Source organism: Equus przewalskii, chromosome 25 (assembly GCF_037783145.1).
Source record: "Equus przewalskii isolate Varuska chromosome 25, EquPr2, whole genome shotgun sequence".
Lineage (NCBI taxonomy): Eukaryota > Metazoa > Chordata > Mammalia > Perissodactyla > Equidae > Equus > Equus przewalskii.
In genome coordinates, this window is record NC_091855.1 from 5,969,229 (window position 1) to 5,979,882 (window position 10,654).

At 45.0% G+C, this 10,654-nt stretch overlaps 1 long non-coding RNA gene across 2 annotated transcripts in view; it reads left to right on the plus strand.

The window, feature by feature from the left end:
* LOC139079415 (uncharacterized) overlaps window positions 1-7,033 on the plus strand; it is a 49,295-nt gene extending 42,262 nt beyond the window's left edge. For both annotated transcript variants that reach the window (XR_011533042.1, XR_011533041.1), the window contains one exon: window positions 1,242-7,033. This is a non-coding gene — a long non-coding RNA (uncharacterized lncRNA). The remainder of the gene's footprint in view (window positions 1-1,241) is intronic.
* Window positions 7,034-10,654: the final 3,621 nt, after the last annotated feature.

Sequence of the window (10,654 nt, forward strand, 5' to 3'; positions counted from 1 at the left end):
TACTCATCTCGTACTCCTAGAAGTTAGCCTGGGAACTGGGAAAATCCTGGTTACTTGATCTCTTAGGTGGGGTTCCTTGGGAAACGGACACTGAGAACAGCACCTGGGAGGAAGGGAGGGAGCAGAATCGGGCAGAGGAGGACTGAGCTTAGTGCAGTTACTGCAGGAGCCTCAGCTGGTCCATGAGGAGCTCTGGGAATGTGACTGTCCTTTGGATTTGCTCCTCATTGAGGCATGGGGTCAGGCCTCTGTCATCCAGTGTGTACCAGTCATTAGATGTGGGCTGCCCCAAGATGGGGCATCCTTTAGGTGGCACCTACAGTGGTTCTGGAAGAGAACTTAGCTATGAGCCTGCAGTACCCAAAACACTTTGGGTAGCTCAGGAAGTGAGTGCCTTGGTTCTGAAGGGGAACCAAGTAATGTGCCACCAATTTACCACGCTTAGCAAGCGTGTGTGGAAGAATGAATACACGAATGGGGGCTGTCTTAAGCAACTAGATTAAATATACTGTGTAGCCTCTGATTCAGTCTTCAAAAGGCAGAGAAAAATTTAGAGAAGTCGGATTAGTAGAGCATTAATGGATTAAATCTGTATTAGAAAAATAGATATTTGTTTGATTTTACCAGGATAGAAATGTTCCTCATATGCTGAACATTTGACATTCCCAGAGGAGGGATGGTGTATGTCTCTAAAATCCAAAAGGCTTTTATTTTGCTTTGTAATCTGCTAAACATGCTAAGTGATGCAAAAGTGTATGGGAGGGCTGTTTGTTAGTCATTACTGGATTTTGAGACCATGAATGTGACTTGGGTGCATCCCTCATCTTTTCTTACTGAGGTCACTTAGAATTAAATGGGCCTGTTTCAGCTTTCTCTGGTGACTTCCTTTTTCGAGTAGAACCAGTGCCTTGAGATCCCAGTGTGTTCTGAGTGGTAAGTCTAGCTTTATTCAGTAGAGTTTATGAGTCAGCTGTACCCCACTCCCCATTCCTGTAGTTTTGTTGATTTAGTCCTAGGATGTGGTTTGGTTGGTTTACGGCCCCTTTAGATATCGTCATCAACCAGAATTATCATTTTATTAGCAAATAAAGTGAAGAAAGTATTTAAGGAGGAATGATCAATTGAGTCAAATACTCCTGATGGGTTAGGTTAGATGAAGACTTAGAAATGAATACTGGTTTCGGCAATGGAAGATCATTGGAGACCTTAAGCAATCTTGACGGACTGGTTCCTCTTTCCAGGAAGAAGGCAGAAGCAGCCCTGTGGATTAAGACCCTAGCCCCAGAAGACGCAGAACCTTTGACCTCGAGCTGCCCTGTGGAATCTGAGCCACCTCTGGAGAAACTCAGAATGACTGAGCCTGTTAATGGACTCCATCCCTTTGTGGAGTATCTGAAATTGTGGTCATTTAGAGCATTATTATGGAATTGTTTATTGACCTGTATAAACACATACACCATTTATCACTATAAATGTAACAGGTGCCTCCCAGGCTGCCAGCTGGAGGTACTTTAGGGTCCCCAAATAGGAACAGAGCAGTATTTTTCAGGCTCGGCTCTCTTCACAAAGAACTGCAGAAACCTCAGACTTCTTTAAATTCCCCCTTTGGGTTCCAGGCAGGAGAGGTTTGGGGGAGGGACTCTGTGGCATCTAGAAAATTGCTGTCTTTCTCCACATTCTACATAGTTACCTGACTTTCCATGGAAAATGCTAATGGTAGAGTAACCGCTCACGACACATACTGCTCTTGTCTTTTTCATCTCGATGGAGGGGAGTTCTCAATATTTCACAGCAATGGCCTCATTCATTCATTCAACAAACACTTAAATTGAATGCCTATTATGTGCTAAGCATTGCTCTAGGTTGTAGGATTATGGCTCCAAACAAAGCAGATCCAGTCCCTCCTCTCATGGTGCTTATAATCTAGTGAGAGAAAGAGATGCTCTATGAACAAGTCAGTACAAGTCAGGTGATGACATGTGCTACAAAGGAGAGTAAGGCAAGAAAAGGGGTGTAGAGCAGCGGTGGAGTGAGTGCTATTTAATACAGAGAAGGTGATATTTGAGCAGAGATTTGGAGGAAGCGAGGGAGTGAGCCGTGTGGATATCTGAAGAAAGAGCATTCCAGGCAAAGAGATGGCAAGTTCAAAGGAATACAAGCAGGCTTGACATATTTAAGGAACAGCAAGAAGGCCAGTAGAGATGGAAGGGAATAACGGAGGGAGGGGAGAGTAGGAGCTAGTGTGGGCAGGTCACATGGGACCTTATAGGCCATGTTGTTCCATTGAGTTGTTCCTTTGAGTCTCACTCTGAGTGAGACAGGGAGCACTGAAGGGTTCTGAGCAGATGAGGGAGATGATCTGACTTCTAGTTTAAAAACATGTGACGGCTGTGTGGAGAACAGACTGTAGCGGGTGAGGGGCGAGGGTAGAAGCAGTGCTACCAGTTAGGAGGCCACTGCACTTGTCAAGGGGAGGGATGGGGACGGCTTGTAATAGGGTGATAATGGTGGCTGTGCTGAGCAATGGTCAAATTCTGGGTATATTTAGAAGGAAGGGTTAACAGAATTTGTGACGGTTTGAATATGAGTGTGAGAGACAGAGAGGATGACTCTAAAGATTTTGGCTTTAGCAATTGGTTAAAATGGAAAAGTCGTTTACTGAGGTGGAGACAACTGAAGGAGGATTAGGTTTGGGTGGTAAAACAAGTGTTCCATTTTGACGTATAAAATGCTGAGTAAGTGGTTGGAAATGTGGGGTTGGCATAAGGGAAGATTTGGGGTTGGAGAGATACATTTGGGAGCACAGCATACAAAGAATATTTCAAGCCAGGTACTAAACGAAGTCAGAGGGAGTGCAGATGAAGAAGATGCGGTCTAAGGATGGAGTCTGAAGCCCTTTGATGCTTAGAGGTCAGAAGAGAGTGAGAAAGAGTGACCACTGAGGTCTTCTTGCAAATAAAGTGAAGAAAGTATTTAAGGAGGAATGATCAATTGAGTCAAATACTCCTGAGGGGTTAGGTTAGATGAAGACTTAGAAATGAATACTGGTTTCGGCAATGGAAGATCATTGGAGACCTTAAGCAATCTTGACGGACTGTGGGATTGAAAGCCAAACTGGGGGGGAATTCAAGAAAGAATCGAAGGAGAAGTAGAAATGCAAGTACACACAAGCCTTTGTGGTAGTTTTGTTGTCAAAAGGGACAGAAAGACGTAGCTAGAGGTGGAGATATAGGGTCCAGGGAAGTTTTTAAAAATAAAGTTGTGGGTGCAACAGAGTGTTTGTATGATAGTGGGATGATCCAGTAGAGCAGAAAAAATTGATGGAGCAGGAGGGAGATGACATAACTGTAGGAACTGTGTCACTGAGCAGATGAGAGGGGCTGGGATTCTGTGCATAAGTGGAAGGCTAGGGCGTGGATGACTTACTCATTACCGCGCGAGAGAAGGCAGTATATGGGCACAGATGCAGATAAGATGGCTGACTAAGTGACGGGAGTGTGCCCAAGTCCTCTTTTGACTCTTCTGTTAGTGAACTGAGAAGCAAGCTCAGGGGCTAAGAAAGAGAATGAGGAGTGCTGTTGGAAATTTGAAGAGAGGTGAGAAGGAATGAAATAGTTGTCTGGAAGAGTGGCAAAGTCCATTGACAAAGAAAACATAGTGAATTTGAGGCAGAGCCAAGGTCTTACTTGAGAATTTGAAGCAAGACATGTCAGTGTGGTTTACACTTTTTTCTGGCCATGCTTAGTTACTATGTGGAATAGGCTAAACACTGGAGTTTTGTTGGATGATGGCAGAGGGAGACAGTGACCAATCACTGATGGACTCTTAATGAAAAATGAATGGAGAAGATACGTGTCACTGTTGGTAGTTGTTTGTCTACATTAAGCCACAGAGCACACTCTGAAACTTGCGCAAAGTTAATGGGACAGAAATGTCATTTCATCCAAAGGCCCTCCCCTATGACCCTGTGTAGTATACCGCTGCCGCAGTCACGTGCCCCAAGCTTCTCTCCCATCCAGACACAGGAGAGATAAGCCCAGAAAGCATGTGATTATAGGATAGTCCTTGGTCCCCAGTGGCTGACGGGGCTGACATATCACCATTCCCTACTCCTGACCCCCGGCATCTAGTCATTTTCTTTTTCCAGCCCAGCCAAGAATTTGGTTCCTCAAGTAGCAGGAGCCCTTCAGTTGTGTCTGGAATGTTCCTTGGCTGTATATGCACAGAAGGGGTCTCAATGCTGGCACCTCTGTCATCAAATTGCCCCATTAATTTGTTTTCCTAGTGTGTGGATCCTCTAGTTCCCAGGAAACTTGAGGAATAAATAAAGTGGACATTTATTTATATTGTTGAGGTAGAGATCCACTCTTGCATTTATTTAGTGATAGACTTAAGAATGACGAGAAAGCCTTCCTTTCTTTTGAAAGCCCTCTGAAAATGTTTGTTCCAAGTAAGACGTTCTGTTTAAGCGGCACTGATATCCCTGTTCTGTGAACTTAGAGTCACGGGTACATCACTTGGAAATGGCCCTCTGTCTTTCTGAGGCTTAATATGTATCTTTCTCCCAAATTAACTGAAATTTTCCATTAAACAATGATGATCTTGCAAAAGTTTCCTCTCACACGTACCACGTCTTGACACACAGTGTCCAACAGGCGGTAATACAAAATTGGAATCACAGAAACGGCCTTCTGTTATTGTCCTGGGATCAAAAGTCGAAAATCATAAAAGTGCCCTGCTGATCCTTCCAACTGTCCTTAAACTTTTCTTCTAGTACTGTGTGCCCAAGGCAGCCAAACCCTTGTATGCATGTTTTTTTGTATGACTTGGAAGTATACATTTTCTTACCATATCAGATGTTTCTTGCGTTTGTGCTATTCAAGATTTCTTTCCTGAAACCCAGCCTGCTTTTAACTTGTGCCCTTTCCAAGTGTTAGAAATGGGACTGAGGTGCAGCCTCTATGGAGAACAGTATGGTGGTTCCTCAAGAAATTAAAAATAGAGCAACCATATGGTCTAGCAACCCCACTTCTGGGTATACATCTGAAGGAAACGAAGCCAGTATCTTGACGCGATAGCTGCTCTCCCATGTTCCGTGCAGCCTTATTCGCAATTGCCAAGGTATGGAAACGACCTAAGTGTTCATTGACAGGTGAATGGAAAAAGAAGTTGTGATACACACACACACACACACACACACCCTCCCAGAATATTATTCAGTCTTAAGAAAGAAGGAAATCCTGTCATTTGTGACAACAGGAATGACCCTGGAAGGCATCATGCACAGTGAAATAAGCCAGACACAGAAAGACAAATACTACATGGTATCGTATACAGAATCTAAAAAGAAAGAATCAGACTCATAGAAAGTGGTGGCCAGGGGCTCAGGGGAGGGGGAAATAGGGAGAGGTTGGTAAAGGGGTACAAACTTTCAGCTATAAGGTGAATAAGGTCAGAGGATCCAGTGTAGAACGTGGTGACAATAGTTAATAATGCTGCATTGTGTAATTGAAATTTGCTAAGAAAGTAGAGCCTAAATGTTTTCACCAAGAAAAAGAAAGGGTAAATATGTCAGGTGATGGATGTGTTAATTAACTAGATGGGGAAATCCTTTCACAATGTATATGTGTATCAAATCATCGTGTTGTATACTTTCAATATCTCACAATTTCATTTGTCAATTATGAACTCGATAAAGCTGAAAGAAAGAAAGAAATGGGACTGAGCTGGCTGCAGAGCAAAGAGCAGCATGCTCTACCCATCACTGCAGCCTCACTCACTGAAGTCAAACCTGGGCCTTCAGTCACTCACTGCTAATCCTCCACAGTGAGCTCTCGTTCAAACGGCCCTGACTCCTCTGACTTGATTTTGTTGAGGGTGTGAGATAGAGGCTGTTTGTCTGAGCTGGAGAAGTCACAGGAGCAACGGGGAAGGGAAGAGCAAGGGTGATGGATGATCTCGCCGCGCTGAGTCCTGGGAGGCAGTGATGAAAGGAGCCTCCCAGAGGTGTCGCCATTGGCATCAGGAGCCTGAGCCTTTTTGCTGTTGTAGGGCAGGGCAGCTCTGCTCTCCCCACAAGCTGTAGATCTCAGAAAACAATGTCTATGGAGAAAACGTCTTCTCCAGAGCAAGGGATGCTCTTGAGTCCTTCCAGCCCACACTTACACTGGCACTATTCATGAGAAATCCACCTCCTGAGCAGTCCATGTTGAGAGGGACTGGTGAGAAGACAATAGTCCATTGAACAAAGCAGATGCTTTCAGCTCCTATTTTAACCTCCTTCACATCCTGTCATCACTCCTTAAAGTGCAGAGTTTTCACAGATAGGAAAGGAATTGTCTGGAAGAAAAGCCCGTCCTTGCATGTGTTGGGCATGGGAGGGGCTAGACCCAGAACGTAAGTACAGGTAGAGATGAGCAGTGGGGACAGGAAGGGCACACAAGGGACAATCCCAGCCCCTACACCAATCTGTTCAATGACTTCTTGTCATGCTTAATGTACAATCCAGCCTTTCTACCCTAGCTCATTCTAGACCCATCCAGCTCCTTCCTTCTCAGGGCCCTCACAAATGCTCTTTCTGGAAATAGACCCCTCCTGTGACTTCCAAGGCACCTGTGATAGTGGCTAACATCTATCAGGTGCTGACTCTGCACCAGATCCTGCTGAGTCTGTATATGATTATCTCATTTAATTCTTGCAGCTATGAAGTAGGAACTATTATCTCCAGTTTACAGATGAAGACTGCACAGAGAAGAATTTGCAAATGCACAGAGAGGTTAAGAAATATGTCAAGGTTTCATAGCTAATGAACAGCTGAATCAGGATTTGATTCTAGGTCAGTTTGACTTCAGAACCTGTGCTCTGTTTTATTTACTTAAATTTTTTTTTTTTTAATCATTTTTCTTCCATTAGATTGATGTTCCAAGAGGGCAGGGACTATGTCTGTTTTATTCAATATTCTTCCCCTGGAACCTGGCATGATCCTGGCATATAGCATACATTTACTAAAATAATGAATAAAAAGTGAAATGAAGCGTAGTTGCAGCCTCAGGATGCTTCGCTGTGGATGTGCTGATGTGTCATTATGGTTCCTATTCTCAGGGAACACAATGACCCTCAGGCCCCGACAGGCCCCACTACCCTCTGGTTTGAGCAGTAATTTGGAAGACATACTTGGGAAAGATTCCTCTCCTCTGAAACCCAGAACCATATATTCAACTACAACTTGACGTAACCACTTAGAGACCTAATAGGTTTCCCAAAGTTAATATATCCTAACTGGTCCTTCCTCATTCTTCTCTATCTCAGTAGCCACACCACCCACCCACTTGCCAAACTGCAAAAACCTGAGAGACATTCTTGATGCCTTCTGGATGTTATTCCTCACATCCAATCCAATTGCAAGTCCTGTTGATCAACCTCCAAAACGTATCTTTAGACTGTCCGTATCTTCCACCACTACCCTAGCGCAAGCCCCTTTGTAGCAGCCTTCTTACTTAAAGGATGCCTGGTTTTGACTAGGGTTTCTGGATCTTTGTGGCTTCTCACTGGCTTATGAACTTCTCTGAGAGGAAAAGGTATATCTAGTCAGGAAACCATCACCAGTTAGGGTGGCACAGCACTAGCGGTTGGGTTGGTTCATTTGAGCATCATATTGGTCAATGTATGCTGGAGAAAGTGGTAGGCAGGACTTAGTGATCAGAGAACAGCCCTGCTCAGCAAAGGGAGGTCACAGCTCAGCACCCAAGCCCTGGGATGGCTGTGGCTGCTCCTCCTCTCCCATTCCCACCCTCTCTGTGCATCTCCTCTCAGCTGGAGCCTCCTCAGGGACTCGGAGGTCCCGATGCTGACAGCATATTGTTTCCTATTTCCCTCCCCTCTTTCTTCCTGTCCTTAGCTCAGCCCACTTGCATCTTTCCCAAGGCACACAGGTGGACAAGGCCAGGACTCCTAGCCTCAAGAAAAGCTCCTAACAGTTGAGGGGCACCTGGTGATGTCCTCGTCAGCTTTTCTCAAATGCCCAGATATTCTGAAGCCAGATGGATAGCTTGATAATCTCCTAGAGCACCTTAGGAACTTGGAGGCTTGAAGTTGGTATGAGGGTTGGTTGGGGAGTCGAACCGACCTGTTCTCCTTGTTTCCTGGCATGTCTCAAGCCTGAGATGGGAAATAACTCTGGCCTCAGGGAGGGTGAAGAACTCTCTGAAAAAGAGCTCAGTGGTATACCCGTACCTCAACAAACAGCCCCTCCCTCACGTGTGCAAACTCCCCCCCCCCACACAAACATACAAACACTCTCCCGCCCCCAGCACACTCATAACACTTTGGAGCCTCGGGAAGGCCTAACGATAGAGAAGTAAGAAGCAGCGTCTCCCATACAGGGTAGAGAGAACAGAGACCAAAGACACGAGATGGCGGCTAGAGGAAGAAGAGCTCATCAGCAGGAAAGGGAGTAAGATTCAGAGAGGCTTGTGGGAGAATAAGCGTGAAGCAAACCTTGCAGTTTCAGCGGCTGGTTTCAGTGGTTGTGTCGGAAGAGATGATTATGCTTTCACATCGGATGCAAGTGCCTTGCAGACAAGGGTCGTGCCCTGGTCATTGTGTACCCCATCACCGCCCCAGTGCTCTGCGTATGCTTATCAAACAGCTGTTGCATTTATCCAGAGCTCAAAATAGTTGACAGACTCCCTGGGAAACATTCTAGGCACATCTCCATGCTAGCCCACCATCTGAGATTCTGGGAGGATGGAAAATAATTTCTCTGTCAGACCAGCCCCAGGATTATTCAGAACTGGCACGGAGAGGATTATCAGAGCGAGTGATTTTGCAGTCAGGCTCCTGGGGCCTCTTTGAAGAAGGTGTTTATAACACATTTTGCTGACTGCTTCCATAAATCCCAAGAGCGCTGGTAATTTTATATCAGAAAATAAGAAGTGAAAATGAAGCAATTTGGCAGTGAGAACATCTTTGAATTTCTGCTGGTTGCTTTTGATTATAATTTGGCTGTGAATAAATTTTTGCCGTTTGCATTATGGTATGAAGAAAAACACAGCCTGATGCTTTAGACAGAACAATGTCGGAAAACATCCTCAAGTTCAGAGGGCGAGGAGATGTCTCTGCGCAGGCTTGGCCAGAGTCCTGAGAACACAGGGAGGAGACTCTCCGTTCGCTGAGAACTGCTGATGCTGGCCCTCGTTTGCCTGTCGTAGCGCACACACTGGAGTCGAGGAGGCGTTTGGAGAGTCGTTCACTGGAAGCTGGTGCTCCTAACGTGTGGGGAGACCATGCTCAGATTCAGGGTCCTGATTTTTGGATGAGGCTAGAACTCAAACATTGTATTTTTCTATTGTTCTTTGTTAATTAAAAAAAAAAAGCTTTGAAATAATGAGATCAAGAAGAACAGAGAGTTGAAATAACAATAGCTAACGCTTATCAAGTGCTTACTAGGTGCCAAGAACTATTTTATGTGCATTAAGCCATTCCATCCTCACAGCATCACTATGTTTAGAGATGAGGAAGCCTAGAAACAGAAGTGAAATAAGCCGACCACGTGGCACAGCCGGGATTCAGTCCCACCTTAGCCTGACGCCAAAGCTGAGCTCTTATCCCAGGATTGCCACTGACTGTTAGTGCCAAACTGCAGCAAAGCTGGGGAACTAGGTCCACAGGCTTCATCTATGTCTTGTGCTGAGCTCTGGTACCTAGGCCTCCAAAGTTAACCCAGTTATAAAAATTAAAAATAAAAAAAGACTAAAACCGAAGGGTCCACCCTATGTCTTCCACTAGGCCAAGGCCAGGCTGACAGAGTCAGTTTGGGGCAGTTCAAGATTTTCCTTTTCTGTGGCCAGATCTGCTTTAGATCGAATCTTCCAGCTGGTCCTGATTTGCAGAATGGTGTTCAGTTTTCCAAACAAGCCGTGCGCTGGCATCTCAGAATTCCACTCCAGCTCATGCTAGCTTGGTTGTGCCACAATTCCTATGGTTGGGGGATATATGATCCTCTTCTTCTTCTTTTTCTTTTTTTGTAAAAATGGAGCATAACAGTTAATTCTTGTTGTTACACGTTTAAATATTTTTACAAGCAATTTTCTCCTTCAGTCCTTTGCTCCCTACAAAGGAGGTTGTGGGTATGATTATTGCATCATGTTTATAATAGAGAACAGCTGACTTCATGGATTTTTACATTTTACCTAGTTTTCCAGCTAGGTCTGACTTTGGCTTGTCATGTGAAGCATAAGGGGAGGTGGTTTGGAGGAGAAAGTGGGGGAGGGTGTCAAATGATTGCTTTTGAGGCTAACATCATGGTAAAGTAGCTCAGGAGAGCAAAGGACAGAACTCTCCCAGCGAGGCTCTTTCAGAGCCTAAGAAAGCCTTCTGGAGAGCAACTTCCAAATACAAAAAGGGAGAGAAACGTGTAAGTGACTGTGTGGGTCATGGCGCCAGAGCCAAAATTCTACTGAGCACTAAGGAACTGTGCTAAGCACTTTAGATGTGTTACTTCATTCGATCCTCACAATAACCCCATTTTGCAGATGAGACAACTGAGGCCAGGAAGGACAAGGATGAAATGTCAGTGAGGGAGCTGGGATTCAAGCCTGAGATTTTCTGAGGCCAGAGACCAGGCTCTTAAGCACTCATCCGGCTCTCCCTCCCT